The sequence below is a fragment of the Ranitomeya variabilis genome, chromosome 4 (genome assembly GCF_051348905.1).
Source record: "Ranitomeya variabilis isolate aRanVar5 chromosome 4, aRanVar5.hap1, whole genome shotgun sequence".
In the NCBI taxonomy this organism is placed as follows: domain Eukaryota; kingdom Metazoa; phylum Chordata; class Amphibia; order Anura; family Dendrobatidae; genus Ranitomeya; species Ranitomeya variabilis.
This window is the reverse complement of record NC_135235.1, coordinates 671,289,975-671,307,619: the sequence shown is the minus strand read 5'-3', so window position 1 is coordinate 671,307,619 and position 17,645 is coordinate 671,289,975. Positions and strand designations below refer to the sequence as shown.

Genomic DNA, 17,645 nt, shown 5'->3' with positions numbered 1-17,645 from the left:
GTGAAGATGAGGTCTAGTGTATGTCCGTCTGTGTGGGTGGCTCTGGAGGACCACTGTGTAAGCCCAAAGGATGAAGTAAGGTCTAGGAACTTGGAGGCTGCTAGCTGGCGGGTATCAGTAGGGATATTAAAGTCACCCATTATGATGGTGGGGATGTCAGCAGAGAGAAAGTGAATAAACCAGGTGGAGAATTGGTTAATGAAGGCAGTGGCTGAGCCCGGTGGTCGGTATATGACAGCCATTTGGAGATTATAGGGAGAGTAGATACGGACAGAGTGAACCTCGAAAGAAGGGAGGATAAGGGAGGGTGGGGGTTGGATAGGGTTGAAGGAGCAGTTTTTAGAAAGAAGGAAACCCACTCCTCCGCCATGTCTGTTGCCAGAGCGAGAAGTGTGGGTAAATTGGAGGTCACGGTAACTCATTGCAGCAGGGGAGGCCGTGTAATCGGGCGTCAGCCAGGTCTCAGTGAGGGCCAGGAAGGAAAGGGTGCAGAAAGTAAAGAGATCATGGATCACGTGGAGCTTGTTGCAGACAGAGCGGGCATTTCAAAGTGCCCCAGAGAGAGGAAGCAGAGGGGTGGGGGTCAGTGGCACAGATTTTAAGTGTGAGGGATTGCGGAAGTTTCTCTTAGTGTGAGAAGGATAGGAGTGAGGATTAGTGGGATGTATGAGGTGGGGGAGGGCCAGGATTGGGGGATATGTCGCCTATCAGTTTAATTTAACACAGCTGGACTCCAGTGAAGGAGTAGAACCATCTCAAGGAGGATCACAAGAAAAATGGACAGCATGTGACTTAAATATAAGTGACTGAGCAAAGGGTCTGAATACTTATGACTGTCAGGACTCTGAATATTTTTGGTTACCTTTTGGGCATGCCTGCCCTTTTTCAAGATGGCATCTTTTGTTGCATGCGCTCTTTGTCTTCCTGCCTCATAACTCCACCCCATACTTTAGGTTTCCTGGCTTTCCAGCTGCTCCTGCAAACCTGTGTGAATATCCTGCTCCTCGCTCTCTGAGTTCTGCTGTATTCACCTGTGCCAGTGGTCCTCTTGCTCCTGACTACTCGTGCTGCTTTCTTGGTGCCAATGACCTTCATCCGCAATATGTAAGCTGGCTGTTGCTCTGGTTCTGCCTTTGTTTAATTTACTGCAAAGCTCGGGACTGCTCTCCATAATCTGAGACTTCCTACCCAGGCCTTCCTGGATAATCTAACACTTTGTTTGAACTTGCATATCCGTGCATGGACCAGACATGGACGTACTTGTTTCCAGCATTCTCAAGTGCAAACTACGCTTTACAGACTGTTTTGCTGATTGCATTTCTCTCTGAGGTTTCCCACTGACTAGTTAAGTAGTTATTCTAAGGCCGGCGTCACACTGGCGTGTTTTACGGACGTATGAGAGGCGCAGAAAATACGGATTGCATACGGTACCATGATTCTCTATGGCCCTGCTCCTATCTGCCATATTTTACTGATCCGTCTTGTACGGCCGTAGAAAATTGCAGCATGCTGCGCTTGTCAGCGTATTGCGCAAAAAATCCGCCAATGAAAGTCTATGGGGGTAAGAAAATTACGGATTACACACGGACCATTATTATTATTATTATTATTATTATTATTTATTGTTATAGCGCCATTTATTCCATGGCGCTTTACAAGTGAGGAGGGGTATACATAATAAAAACAAGTACAATAGTCTTGAACAATACAAGTCATAACTGGTACAGGAGGAGAGAGGACCCTGCCCGCGAAGGCTCACAATCTACAAGGGATGGGTGAGAATACAGTAGGTGAGGACTTGCGAGAAATATGCAGCGGTGTTCTCTAGAAAAGCCGGCAATTCAGTGCGGTGTACAGTAAAATCACACTGACAGAATAGAATAGGTAGAAAAAATGTGTACACATAGAATAGGTATATATATATATATATATATATATATATATATATATATATATATATATATATATGTCAGTGAGACACACATATATATATTTATATTTAATTCAGCGCAAGATAGCATAAAAGCCGGTAATTCAATTGCCGGCTTTTGCTCTCTCCTTCACAAACCCGACAGGACATGGTCCCTCTCTAGGCTATTAATATCTGCCCTCAGTCACTGGCTTTTCCACTCTGGCGGAGAAAATTACGCGGGAGCCCACGCCAATTTTTTCCAGAATTTAACCCTTTAATTTAATAGCTAGAGCGTCAAAATTTTACACACAAACACTTGTTACATTAGTAAAGAGGAATATGTAATAAAAAAAAGGGATATGAGATGGTTTACTGTATGTAAACCATGTCTCATATCCTGTCGGGTTTGTGAAGAAGAGCAAAAGCCGGCAATTGAATTACCGGCTTTTATGCTATCTTGCCCTGAATTAAATATATATATATATATATATATATATATATATATATATATATATATATATATATGTGTGTGTGTGTGTCTCACTGTCATATATTCCGTAAAAATCGCATCCTTGTATTGACTACGGAACAATGTTTTGGGAAAATTACTGCGTATTACGGCCGTAAAATACGGACCGTATTTCCCTACGCTGAGTGTGACGCCGGCCTCAGTGTTATGGACTTGAGTTTTCTCTGCACCGTGTGTTTATAATATAGACTTTTTGACCTACAAACTGTGTTCTGTAGTGTCTTGCTCAACGTAAAAAGACTCCAGATTCCTCCATTATAATTACTATAATGACCATGTGATATTTCAATTTTTATTTTTTATTAAATTTGCAAAAATTTCTACATTTGTGTTTTTTTTTTCAGTCGAGATGGGGTGCAGAGTGTACATTAATGTGAAAAAAAATGAACGGTTTTGAATTTACCAAATGGCTGCAATGAAACCAAGAGTGACAAATTTAAAGGGGTCTGAATACTTTCCGTACCTACTGAAGATATGATTGAATCGTTTATCAATATCAATTTTTACCCTCTACTTCCCCCAGATATGTATAGTTATTGAATTATGAAGACAGGTTCTCTAATATATAAAAAGTGTATTAATACATGCAGTGGGATTCTCGTGTCATGTTATCATCATGCTTGGAGACTGGGATCATTCATGGGAAGGAGTAGTAACGTGTACGGTAGGTTGCTACAGTTCACGTCTCCTGCTCAGACACGAGACCTGGATTCTCTGACATGCGCACTCATTTCCATGTAGAGCTGCGGCCGCTGCCCAGATTCCAGGGCTGATATTTCTCTTACTTTGGGATGTTTTTTTATAAATATTTTTTTGTATTATCCGTGTTTGATAAATTAATAAAGAGTATTGTGATAGGGGTAGTTCTTTTTACTGGTATCGGTTGTCTATTACTCGACTTTTTTTCTATTTGATTTAGATAGTTGGTTTAATCTGATATGTTCATCCTGAATGATATCATAACATCACAACCAAACCATGTATCCCACGTGCTTGCTCATTATAGCGACAAACCCCTGATGACACCAGTTAATCGGGTGAAACATGTTGGGGAGGCTTAGCATTGCTCATCATGGCTGCATCACTATGTGTCTGCGCCGTAAGGAGCAACGTAACCTCCTCGTCTTCCTCCACCTCCTCAAATGACCTACTCAGCTTCATGCCTTTGTGTTCATGCCAACTGGGATCTACCACCTTATCATCATCCTCTGTGTTATCACACCAATCTCCTTATAAGTCACTGTATATGGGACTGGCAGGGAAAGCAGAGCATAGCGCTCATATAATTCCTACAGTCCCATAGACCTTGAATAATAGACCTTGAATAATGCCCAAGCCTGAGACTTACCCATCTACTGTGCCCCAGCTAGGAAGTGCCTCACCGTACCGTGACCTATCAATACTGTTCCTACATACAGGGCCCTCAGTGCGTTATCTGTACTCTAAGAGGTATCACCATGTTATCTTTGGTATTACATAGGACTGCAAGTGACATATAGTACATTATCTGTTGTGTTACATAGGACTGCAGGTAAAATCCACTACATTATCTGTACAGCAAGCAGCCTGAATGGTAAACTTATCATTCATTCTCTGAACTGAAATATCCTGCATGTCTATTGCTCCACTCACTGACAGCAAGCAGCCTGAATAGTAAACTAATCATTCATTCTCTAAACTGAAATATCCTGCATGTCTATTGCTCCACTCACTGACAGCAAGCAGCCTGAATGGTATCCGAGTCATTCTATCTTCGGCATTGAATCCTGCATATATCTATATATGTTAGCCATCTTATTATGCAATTGTTTGTGTTTATAGATATTTAACTCACTTCTGCTTGTCCTCATGCAGAGATCACATAACTGTTTCAAAGCGGTTTATGATCCATGTAGATCTGGACATTTGTTTATCTGATCACTACATTTATTGTGTCCTGCTGTCTCAACTGAGTTAGATTGATTGGAAACGAGAGGGGGAAAAAAAAAGAGAGATCTAAGAGCTATCCTTCTATAAATGTAGACATACTTTGGGGATGCGTTCGTGCAGGGGAGCATTCGTGCACTATTATTCGTGTACATTTTTTCAAAGTACTTTTTTCTAAGTACTCGGCAGTTATAACATGGCAGTTAGACAGGGCAGGAGACAGGTAAGACAATCTAAATCTATTTACTATTCATTTGGAACAGAACAAATACTCACCATATGTCTTTGTATAATCTATATCCTGGCTGCTGCATTCACTCACATTCACCGCCCTTGCATAAACTCTTTACACTCCATCCATATCTGCCCCTCTGTTCTTGCCTCTCCTATGTATAGCACTCATGCTCTGTTCACATTGCTTAACAGTACAGATCCATTCAGTCAAACCATCCAACACAAGAGACGCTCTCACAAATCACTTAACCATCTGCTCACTCTTTCTATCCTCCTTCTCCTAGTTGCTGGAGACATCTCTCCAAACCTCGGCCCCCCATGTGATAACCAGTCAAACCTCCCAATTGCTACACCCAGAAACCCCTCTAACCTTATTAATATTCCATGCATCCTTTCTGTCTCTTTCAATTGTGCCCTTTGGAATTCTCGCTCTGTGTGTAATAAACTCTCCTTCAGTCATGACTTTTTCATTTCTAACTCTCTTAATCTCCTGGCTCTTACTGAAACCTGGATGCAGCAGTCAGACACCACCGCTGCTGCTGCTCTTTCATATGGTGGACTACACTTTTCCCATACCCCAAGATCAGAGCAGGTGGAGGCGTTGGTCTGCTCCTTTCACCCAAATGTACCTTCCAAGTTATCCCCCAAGTACCCTCACTTGTATTCCCTTCCTTTGAGGTCCATGCTGTCAGACTCTACGTCCCCTTCTCCATGCGAGTAGAGGTGGTGTATCGTCCTCCCGGCCCCTCTCATCAGTTCCTGGATTACTTTGCCACCTGGCTTCCACACTTTCTCTCCTATGACACCCCCACCCTTATCATGGGTGATTTCAACATCCCCATTGCTTCTCCCCTCTCCCCATCTGTTTCTCACCTTTTATCTCTAACCTCCTCTTTCCGCCTCTCGCAGCATACTAACTCTCCAACGCATGAAGATGGAAACTCCCTTGACTTGGTCTTCTCCCGGCTTTGCTCAGTGGACGATTTCACAAACTCCCCTCTCCCGCTCTCTGACCACAACCTTCTTTCATTCTCTATCAAGAACTGCCATCCCGCTCAGGTCACCCCAACTTTCCACACTTATAGAAACATACAGGCCATTAACACCCAGAAACTTATGAAGAACTTGCAGTCCTCATTGGCCCCAATCTCCTCCATCTCATGTCCTGATTCTGCTCTGAAGCATTACAATGAAACCCTGCAAAGTGCCCTGGATGAAGCTGCACCTCCTATACATAGAACAACTGAGCACAGACGGCGACAACCGTGGCACACTCTGCAAACACGTTTCCTGCAGCGGTGCTCCAGGTGCGCCGAACGTCTGTGGAGAAAATCTAATCTACCCTAAGATTTCATCCATTATAAGTTCATTCTTAAAACATACAACTCTGCCCTTCACCTCTCCAAACAAACCTATTTCAACACCCTCATCACCTCACTGTTATATAACCCTAAACATCTCTTTGACACTTTTCAGTCCCTACTCAACCTAAGAGAGCAGGCCCCAACAACAGATCTCCGTGCTGACGATCTGGCCAATTACTTCAAAGAAAAAATTGACCACATTCGACAGGAAATCATCTCCCAATCTCTTCATACCATGCACTGTCCTCCCTCCCCCACTGCATCTAGTTCACTATCTGCCCTTGAACCAGTTACAGAAGAAGAAGTAATCAGGCTCCTCGCATCTTCTCGCCTGACCACTTGCACCAGTGACCGCATTCCGTCACACCTCCTCCAGTCCCTTTCCCCGGCTGTCACCTCTCACCTAACAAAAATATTCAACCTTTCTCTCACTGCCGGTATTTTTCCCTCCTCATTTAAGCATGCCATCATACATCCATTACTTAAAAAACCCTCCCTCGACCAAAACTGTGCCGCTAATTATAGACCTGTCTCTAACCTTCCCTTCATCTCCAAACTCCTGGAACGCCTGGTCCACTCCCGTCTTACCCGCTATCTCTCAGATAACTCTCTTCTCGACCCTCTTCAATCTGGCTTCCGCTCTTTACATTACGTCTCTAATGACCTACTAACAGCTAAATCTAATGGTCATTACTCCATGCTAATTCTCTTGGATCTCTCCGTAGCATTCGATACTGTGGATCATCAGCTCCTCCTCACTATGCTCCACTCCATCGGCCTCAAGGACACAGTTCTCTCCTGGTTCTCCTCCTATCTCTCTGACCGATCCTTCACTGTATGTTTTGCTGGTTCCTGCTCCTCTCACCTTCTCCTTACTGTTGGGGTTCCTCAAGGATCAGTCCTGGGCCCCCTCCTCTTCTCTTTGTATACTGCCCCTATTGGACAAACAGTAGATTTGGTTTCCAGTACCATCTCTATGCTGATGACACCCAATTATACACCTCTTCTCCTGTTATCACGCCGACCTTCTTAGAAAACACCAGTGATTGTCTTACCGCTGTCTCTAACATCACGTCCTCCCTCTAGCTGAAACTGAACCTGTCAAAAACTGAACTCCTCGTGTTCTCTCCCTCTACTAACCTACCTTTGCCTGACATTGCCATCTCCGTGTGCGGTTCCACCATTACTCCAAAGCAACAAGCCCGCTGCCTTGGGGTCATCCTTGATTCAGAGCTTTCATTCACCCCCCACATCCGATCACTGGCTCGCTCTTCTTATCTGCATCTCAAAAAACATTTCTAGAATTCGCCCTTTTCTTACTTTCGACTCTGCAAAAACTCTTACTGTTTCACTTATTCATTCTCGTCTGGACTATTGTAACTCTCAACTAATCGGCCTCCCTCTTACCAAACTCTCCCCGCTCCAATCTGTCCTGAATGCTGCTGCCAGGATCATATTCCTCACCAACCGATACACCGATGCCTCTACCTTGTGCCAGTCATTACACTGGCTACCCATCCACTCCAGAATCCAGTACAAAACTACTACCCTCATCCACAAAGCACTCCATGGCTCAGCACCACCCTACATCTCCTCTCTGGTCTCAGTCTACCACCCTACCCGTGCCCTCTGCTCCGCTAATGACCTCAGGTTAGCATCCTCAATAATCAGAACCTCCCACTCCCGTCTCCAAGACTTTACACGTGCTGAGCCGATTCTTTGGAATGCACTACCCAGGTTAATACGATTAATCCCCAATCCCCACAGTTTTAAGCGTGCCCTAAAAACTCATTTGTTCAGATTGGCCTACCGCCTCAACGCATTAACCTAACTATCCCTGTGTGGCCTATTAAAAAACAAACAAAAACAAAACATAATCAGGTTCCTCGCATCATGTTCTCATACACTTTATGCAGTTAATAGCCCTCTGTGTCTGTACTGCTACATACTTAGGCAGCTTTACATGAACACCCGACCCTTACACTATGGCTGGTCCAAATAACTAAAGCAATTGTTACCATCCACCTCTCGTGTCTCCCCTTTTCCTCATAGTTTGTAAGCTTGCGAGCAGGGCCCTCATTCCTACTGGTATCTATTTTGAACTGTGATTTCTGTTATGCTGTAATGTCTATTGTCTGTACAAGTCCCCTCTATAATTTGTAAAGCACTGCGGAATATGTTGACGCTATATAAATAAAAATTATTATTATTATTATTATCTGTTGTGTTACATAGGACTGCAGGTAAAATCCACTACATTATCTGTAATCATAGTTATCATTGTGCTAACTGTGGAGTTACATAGGACTGCAGGTGACATCCACTACATTATCTGTAATCATAGTTATCATTGTGCTATCTGTGGAGTTACCTAGGACTGCAGGTGACATCCACTACATTATCTGTACTTGGAGACTTATCATTGTTATCAGAACATATACATATATGTTGTGTCCGCTGTTGTGAAATTGGATTTTGGGCTCCCCCGGTGGCCACTGGTGGAATTGAACTGGTGTGCATCATCCCCTCTGTTCACCTGTTTCCATCAGGATGTGGGAGTCGCTATTTAACCTTGCTCCTCTGTCACTTCCATGCCGGTCAACATTGTAATCAGAAGCCTTTCTGTGCATGTTCCTGCTACTAGACAACTCCCAGCTAAGTTGGACTTTTGTCCTCGTTTGTTTTTGCATTTTGTTCCAGTTCACAGCTGTAGTTTCGTTTCTGTGTCTGGAAAGCTCTTGTGATCTGAAATTGCCACTCTGATGTTATGAGTTAATACTAGAGTCTTAAAGTAATTTCAGGATGGTATTTTGATAGGGTTTTCAGCTGACCATGAAAGTGCCCTTTCTGTCTTCCTGCTATCTAGTAAGCGGACCTCAATTTTGCTAAACCTATTTTCATACTACGTTTGTCATTTCATCTAAAATCACCGCCAATATATGTGGGGGCCTCTGTCAGCCTATCGGGGAAATTTCTCTAGAGGTGAGCCAGGACTATATTTTCCTCTGCCAGGATTAGTTAGTCCTCCGGCCGGCGCTGGGCGTCTAGGGATAAAAACGTAGGCAACGCTACCCGGCTACTGTTAGTTGTGCGGCAGGTTTAGTTCATGGTCAGTTTAGTTTCCATCCTTCCAAGAGCTAGTACTCATGTTTGCTGGGCTATGTTCTCTTGCCATTGAGAACCATAACAGTTTGACCGGCCAAAAAGGGTTAAATTAATTGACAGAGAAAGGAGAGAAAAGAGAAGTCTGCTGAAGATTTATTTTTTTTTTTCCCTTCCCTTTAGTTCTGAGTGTGCTTGTAATTGAATCTCTTGCAAGTCTGCCTATATTGCAGCCTTTCTCTCTCTCTCTCTCCTTCTAATCCTGGAATGGCTCTGTGTTCACCTGTTTAAAATGGATATTCAGAGTTTAGCTGCAGGTTTGAATAATCTCACCACGAAAGTTCAAAATTTACAAGATTTTGTTGTTCATGTTCCTATATCTGAACCTAGAATTCCTTTGCCTGAATTTTTCTCGGGGAATAGATCTTGCTTTCAAAATTTCAAAAATAATTGCAAGTTGTTTTTGTCCCTGAAATCTCGCTCTGCTGGAGATCCTGCTCAGCAGGTCAGGATTGTGATTTCCTTGCTCCGGGGCGACCCTCAGGATTGGGCTTTTGCATTGGCTCCAGGGGATCCTGCGTTGCTCAATGTGGATGCGTTTTTTCTGGCCTTGGGGTTGCTTTATGAGGAACCTCAGTTAGAGCTTCAGGCGGAAAAGGCCTTGATGTCCCTATCTCAGGGGCAAGACGAAGCTGAAATATACTGCCAGAAATTCCGTAAATGGGCTGTGCTTACTCAGTGGAATGAGTGCGCCCTGGCGGCGAATTTCAGAGAGGGTCTCTCTGATGCCATTAAGGATGTTACGGTGGGGTTCCCTGTGCCTGCGGGTCTGAATGAGTCCATGACAATGGCTATCCAGATCGATAGGCGTCTGCGGGAGCGCAAACCTGTGCACCATTTGGCGGTGTCTACTGAGAAGACGCCAGAGAATATGCAATGTGATAGAATTCTGTCCAGAAGTGAACGGCAGAATTTAAGACGAAAAAATGGGTTGTGCTTCTATTGCGGTGATTCAACTCATGTTATATCAGCATGCTCTAAGCGTACTAAGAAGCTTGATAAGTCTGTTTCAATTGGCACTTTACAGTCTAAGTTTATTCTATCTGTGACCCTGATTTGTTCTTTATCATCTATTACCGCGGATGCCTATGTCGACTCTGGCGCCGCTTTGAGTCTTATGGATTGGTCCTTTGCCAAACGCTGTGGGTATGATTTGGAGCCTCTTGAAACTCCTATACCCCTGAAGGGGATTGACTCCACCCCATTGGCTAGTAATAAACCACAATACTGGACACAAGTAACTATGCGGATTAATCCGGATCATCAGGAGATTATTCGCTTTCTTGTGCTGTATAACCTACATGATGTGTTGGTGCTTGGATTGCCATGGCTGCAATCTCATAACCCAGTCCTTGACTGGAAAGCTATGTCTGTGTTAAGCTGGGGATGTAAGGGGACGCATGGGGACGTACCTGTGGTTTCCATTTCATCATCTATTTCCTCTGAGATTCCTGAATTCTTGACTGAATATCGTGACGTTTTTGAAGAACCTAAGCTTGGTTCATTACCTCCGCACCGGGAGTGCGATTGTGCCATAGATTTGATTCCGGGTAGTAAATACCCTAAGGGTCGTTTATTTAATCTGTCTGTGCCTGAACATGCTGCTATGCGAGAATATATAAAGGAGTCCCTGGAAAAGGGACATATTCGTCCTTCGTCATCTCCCTTAGGAGCCGGTTTTTTCTTTGTGGCTAAGAAAGATGGCTCTTTGAGACCGTGTATTGATTATCGGCTTTTGAATAAAATCACGGTTAAATATCAATATCCGTTGCCACTGCTGACTGATTTGTTTGCTCGCATAAAGGGGGCCAAGTGGTTCTCTAAGATAGATCTCCGTGGGGCGTATAATTTGGTGCGAATTAAGCAGGGGGATGAGTGGAAGACCGCATTTAATACGCCCGAGGGCCACTTTGAGTATTTGGTGATGCCTTTTGGTCTTTCAAATGCCCCTTCAGTCTTTCAGTCCTTTATGCATGACATTTTCCCGTGATTATTTGGATAAATTTATGATTGTGTATCTGGATGATATTTTGATTTTTTCGGATGACTGGGACTCTCATGTCCAGCAGGTCAGGAGGGTTTTTCAGGTTTTGCGGTCTAATTCCTTGTGTGTGAAGGGTTCTAAGTGCGTTTTTGGGGTTCAAAAGATTTCCTTTTTGGGATATATTTTTTCCCCCTCTTCCATCGAGATGGATCCTGTCAAGGTTCAGGCTATTTGTGATTGGACGCAACCCTCTTCTCTTAAGAGTCTTCAGAAATTTTTGGGCTTTGCTAACTTTTATCGTCGATTTATTGCTGGTTTTTCTGATGTTGTTAAACCATTGACTGATTTGACTAAGAAGGGTGCTGATGTTGCTGATTGGTCCCCTGCTGCTGTGGAGGCCTTTCGGGAGCTTAAGCGCTGCTTTTCTTCCGCCCCTGTGTTGCGTCAGCCTGATGTTGCTCTTCCTTTTCAGGTTGAGGTCGACGCTTCTGAAATCGGAGCTGGGGCAGTTTTGTCGCAGAGAAGTTCCGATTGTTCCGTGATGAGACCTTGTGCCTTTTTCTCGCGTAAATTTTCGCCCGCCGAGCGAAATTATGATGTTGGGAATCGGGAGCTTTTGGCCATGAAGTGGGCTTTTGAGGAGTGGCGTCATTGGCTTGAGGGGGCTAGACATCAGGTGGTGGTATTGACTGACCACAAAAATCTAATTTATCTTGAGTCCGCCAGACGCCTGAATCCTAGACAGGCGCGCTGGTCGTTGTTTTTCTCTCGGTTTAATTTTGTGGTGTCCTACCTGCCGGGTTCTAAGAATGTTAAGGCGGATGCCCTTTCTAGGAGTTTTGAGCCTGACTCCCCTGGTAACTCTGAACCTACAGGTATCCTTAAGGATGGAGTGATATTGTCTGCCGTTTCTCCAGACCTGCGGCGGGCCTTGCAGGAGTTTCAGGCGGATAGACCTGATCGTTGCCCACCTGGTAGACTGTTTGTTCCTGATGATTGGACCAGTAAAGTCATTTCTGAGGTTCATTCTTCTGCGTTGACAGGTCATCCTGGAATCTTTGGTACCAGGGATTTGGTGGCAAGGTCCTTCTGGTGGCCTTCCCTGTCTCGAGATGTGCGAGGCTTTGTGCAGTCTTGTGACGTTTGTGCTCGGGCCAAGCCTTGTTGTTCTCGGGCTAGTGGATTGTTGTTGCCCTTGCCTATCCCGAAGAGGCCCTGGACGCACATCTCGATGGATTTTATTTCGGATCTTCCTGTTTCTCAGAAGATGTCTGTCATCTGGGTGGTCCATTTGGATGGTCCATTTGGTTCCCCTGCCTAAGTTGCCTTCTTCTTCCGAGTTGGTTCCTCTGTTTTTTCAAAATGTGGTCCGTTTGCATGGTATTCCGGAGAATATCGTTTCTGACAGAGGAACCCAATTCGTGTCTAGATTTTGGCGAGCATTCTGTGCTAGGATGGGCATAGATTTGTCTTTCTCGTCTGCTTTCCATCCTCAGACAAATGGCCAGACCGAGCGGACGAATCAGACCTTGGAGACATATTTGAGGTGTTTTGTGTCTGCAGATCAGGATGATTGGGTTGCTTTTTTGCCTTTAGCGGAGTTTGCCCTCAATAATCGGGCCAGCTCTGCCACCTTGGTGTCTCCTTTTTTCTGTAATTCGGGGTTTCATCCTCGATTTTCTTCTGGTCAGGTGGAATCTTCGGATTGTCCTGGAGTGGATGCTGTGGTGGAGAGGTTGCATCAGATTTGGGGGCAGGTAGTGGACAATTTGAAGTTGTCCCAGGAGAAGACTCAGCTTTTTGCCAACCGCCGGCGTCGGGTTGGTCCTCGGCTTTGTGTTGGGGACTTGGTGTGGTTGTCTTCTCGTTTTGTCCCTATGAGGGTTTCTTCTCCTAAGTTTAAGCCTCGGTTCATCGGCCCGTACAAGATATTGGAGATTCTTAACCCTGTGTCCTTCCGTTTGGACCTCCCTGCATCTTTTTCTATTCATAATGTTTTTCATCGGTCATTGTTGCGCAGGTATGAGGTACCGGTTGTGCCTTCCGTTGAGCCTCCTGCTCCGGTGTTGGTTGAGGGCGAGTTGGAGTACGTTGTGGAAAAAATCTTGGACTCCCGTGTTTCCAGACGGAAACTCCAGTATCTGGTCAAATGGAAGGGATACGGTCAGGAGGATAATTCTTGGGTGACTGCCTCTGATGTTCATGCCTCCGATCTGGTCCGTGCCTTTCATAGGGCTCATCCTGATCGCCCTGGTGGTTCTGGTGAGGGTTCGGTGCCCCCTCCTTGAGGGGGGGTACTGTTGTGAAATTGGATTTTGGGCTCCCCCGGTGGCCACTGGTGGAATTGAACTGGTGTGCATCATCCTCTCTGTTCACCTGTTTCCATCAGGATGTGGGAGTCGCTATTTAACCTTGCTCCTCTGTCACTTCCATGCCGGTCAACATTGTAATCAGAAGCCTTTCTGTGCATGTTCCTGCTACTAGACAACTCCCAGCTAAGTTGGACTTTTGTCCTCGTTTGTTTTTGCATTTTGTTCCAGTTCACAGCTGTAGTTTCGTTTCTGTGTCTGGAAAGCTCTTGTGATCTGAAATTGCCACTCTGATGTTATGAGTTAATACTAGAGTCTTAAAGTAATTTCAGGATGGTATTTTGATAGGGTTTTCAGCTGACCATGAAAGTGCCCTTTCTGTCTTCCTGCTATCTAGTAAGCGGACCTCAATTTTGCTAAACCTATTTTCATATTACGTTTGTCATTTCATCTAAAATCACCGCCAATATATGTGGGGGCCTCTGTCAGCCTATCGGGGAAATTTCTCTAGAGGTGAGCCAGGACTATATTTTCCTCTGCCAGGATTAGTTAGTCCTCCGGCCGGCGCTGGGCGTCTAGGGATAAAAACGTAGGCAACGCTACCCGGCTACTGTTAGTTGTGCGGCAGGTTTAGTTCATGGTCAGTTTAGTTTCCATCCTTCCAAGAGCTAGTACTCATGTTTGCTGGGCTATGTTCTCTTGCCATTGAGAACCATAACAGTCCGCACACTGCAATAAATAAACACATGAACTCCAATATTACTACAAAAGGTAAAACATAAAGGTGCTGCTAGTATTTTTTTGATGAAGGAGTGTAAATCCATCCAACCACGTCACGGTGACCTTTAATGTGGCCGATGCTGATCACTAATGACCTCTCCATGTGCCGAACATCTGAATGGGGAGAGACAAGGAGACCTTGTGTGGGAAAGAGACTGAGGACCGAACGTTACTAACGCATAGCTCCCAACCGTCCCTCATTCTGCGGGATTGCCCCGGATTTGATGCTTTGTCCTGCTGTCCAGCGCAGGACGCGCTGATCCCGCATACAACACAGGAGAAGCTGCCGTCACGCCCCCTTGCGTTAGGCCACGCCCCTTCCCCATGTTCCTGAGTCTTACTCTTAGGGCTTCCTGCCTGTGGCATGAAGGAGGCGCTGCCAGCGCTGGGCAAGGGGTCATGATCTGCAGGAGGAGGAAGACGAGGAGCTCTGCTGGATGTTGTGCAGGAGGAGCAGGCACACCGACCCTCCTGCCCCTGTGTGCGGTGCCAGGTAGGTGCCAGCAGGATAATGAGCTGGAGTGGGCGTACTCAGTAGCCATGTGCTGCAGCAGGCTGCTTGTTGCTCTGCTTGTAAGGAAACTAGTTCTCACCGTGCAGAGAAATGTGTCCAGATTTACTGATCTGCACCTAATGAGGCTTTGTGCTGTCGCTGCCCGTCCATCACTGCCAGGGAAGCAACACATGCCCTGGTGAGGGCCATGCAGCACTGGCACAGGGCTCACACAGCCCCTTCTCTGGTGAGAAGCACGTGCCCTGGTGATGTGCTGCCTGTTATGTGTGGGGTCAGGAGGTGTTTACAGTGTGGATGTAGCCGAGCCATGTGTGTATGAAGTGTATGGAGCGGAGCCGTGTGTGTACGAGGTGTATGGAGCGGAGCCGTGTGTGTACGAGGTGTACGGAGCGGAGCCGTGTGTGTACGAGGTGTACGGAGCGGAGCCGTGTGTGTACGAGGTGTACGGAGCGGAGCTGAATGTGTGCGGAGCTGAGTGTGTACGAGTTGTACGGAGTGGAGCCGTGTGTGTACGAGGTGTACGGAGCGGAGCTGAATGTGTACGGAGCGAAGTTGAGTGTGTATGAGTTGTACGGAGCAGAGCCGTGTGTGTACGAGGTGTACGGAGCAGAGCCGTGTGTGTACGAGGTGTATGGAGAGGAGCCATGTGTGTACGAGGTGTACGGAGCGGAGCTGAATGTGTACAGAGCGGAGCTGAGTGTGTACGAGTTGTACGGAGCGGAGCCGTGTGTGTACGAGGTGTACGGAGCGGAGCCGTGTGTGTACGAGGTGTATGGAGCGGAGCTGTGTGTGTACGAGGTGCATGGAGCGGAGCCGTGTGTGTACGAGGTGTACGGAGCGGAGCCGTGTGTGTGTACGAGGTGTATGGAGCGGAGCTGAATGTGTACGGAGCGGAGTGTGTACGAGTTGTACGGAGCGGAGTCATGTGTATGAGGTGTACGGAGTGGAGTCGTGTGTGTATGAGGTGTACGGAGCGGAGCTGAATGTGTACGAGGTGTACAGAGCAGGGCTGAATGTGTACAAGGTGTACGGAGCGGAGCTGAGTGTAAGAGGTGAGCGGAGCCGTGTGTATGAGGTGAGCGGAGCCGTGAGTATGAGATGTACAGAGCGGAGCCGTGTGTATGAGGTGTACGGAGCGGAGTCGTGTGTATGAGGTGTATGGAGCGGAGCTAAATGTGTACGAGGTGTACGAAGCGGAGCCGCCTGTGTACGAGGTGTATGGAGTAGAGCGTGTGTGTACGGAGCGCAGCCGCGTGTGTAGGAGTAGCTATGTGTGGCCATTATACGGTGCAAAGTGTCATGTGTGGCCATTATACAGTATGGAGCATCATGTGCAGTCATTATACAGTATGGAGCATCATGTGCAGTCATTATACAGTATGGAGCATCATGTGCGGTCATTATACAGTATGGAGCGTCATGTGTGGCCAATATACAGTATGAGCATCATGTGGGGCTATTATACAGTATGGAGCATCATGTGTGGCCATTATACAGTATGGAGCGTCATCTGTGGCCATTATACAGTATGAGCATCATGTGGGGCTATTATACAGTATGGAGCACTGTGTGGCCATTATACAGTATGGAGCATCATGTGGGGCCATTATATAGTATGGAGCATCATGTGGGGCCATTATACAGTATGGAGCACTGTGTGGCCATTATACAGTATGGAGCATCATGTGGGGCCATTATATAGTATGGAGCATCATGTGGGGCCATTATACAGTATGGAGCACTGTGTGGCCATAGTTTTTTGTTTATAATTATTCTTTATGAAAGTGTGATCAGCAGTGCTAAATGGGTGTGGTTGGGACGTGGATATGGGTGTGGCTAGTTATGAATGGGTGTGGTCAGAGGCGTGGCCTAAAATTTGCAGCGGCGCGCTTCGCACGCCACAAGCTTTGTCCCTCTTTCCCATCTTTAAAAGTTGGGAGGTATGTACTAACGTTTACAGCAATAATGGCGTCCATGTAGTCATTAGTTGCAGCGTTCTGTAGTGGGGGGAGCAGCGACATATAAGTCACAGGTCAGACCCCAGAGATCAGCAACAGGGTGGGGGGGTGAACTTGTGTATTCAGGGGCAAACATGGAAAACGGAACAGCACAGAGATGGTAAAGGCCATTTATTATATGGGGAGGAAAAATGGCCGAGTGTGACCAGCGGCTAATCCTGATAGAGAATAACGGGGCTCCAGCACCTACCTCCACCTGCAGAGCCGCACTCCACATATATGGCTGCTCTGTGCGCACAGGACCTGTGATGAGGTCACAGGAGGGGAGGAGTCAGGGGTCACATGATCAGGGGCCTCAGTGTATGCAGGACTTTGCTGTGCTGGTTGTCATGGTGCTGGATGAGGGGAAGTTTATGTGTGGGGTCAGGAGGGGTTTACAGTGTGGATGTAGCAGAGCTGTGTGTGTACGAGGTGTACGGAGCAGAGCCGTGTGTGTAAGGGGTGTACGGAGCAGAGCCGCGTGTGTACGAGGTGTACGGAGCAGAGCTGTGTGTGTACGAGGTGTACGGAGCGGAGCCGTGTGTACGAGGTGTATAGAGGGGAGCCATGTGTGTACAAAGCGTATGTAACAGCGCCGTGTGTACAAAGTGTATGTAGCAGAGTTGTGTGTGTGTGTTTGTGTTGAAGAGTCACACTAGGGTGTGATCTTCTTACTTTTTTGTGGCCAAATTGTATCTCTGAGAGATAGTTTACGTGCATGGAGAAAAACCACTTGTGATTGATGACACAGTCACTAGCAGCAAATCCGTTTATTGATCGGAAGGAACATTCTTTTATAGGTTATCAATTCAATGTAAATCTGTGGTTAAACCCCCAAGTCCTCCTTCCTTTGGGAGGGCTTTAATTAATATTCATTAGCTTTTATGATTCTGTATTTCTCTCAACTATTACTTCATTCTTAATTAGCTAGTGG

The 17,645-nt window shown here is 46.1% G+C and overlaps 1 protein-coding gene across 1 annotated transcript in view; it reads right to left on the bottom strand.

Moving 5' to 3' along the window:
• Positions 1 to 16,966, bottom strand: part of LOC143766287 (uncharacterized) — a 64,241-nt gene extending 47,275 nt beyond the window's left edge. Inside the window, exon 1 of the mRNA XM_077253847.1 lies at positions 16,923 to 16,966. The gene's annotated coding sequence lies outside the window, so the exon portion shown is untranslated. The remainder of the gene's footprint in view (positions 1 to 16,922) is intronic.
• Between the last annotated feature and the right edge of the window lie 679 nt (positions 16,967 to 17,645).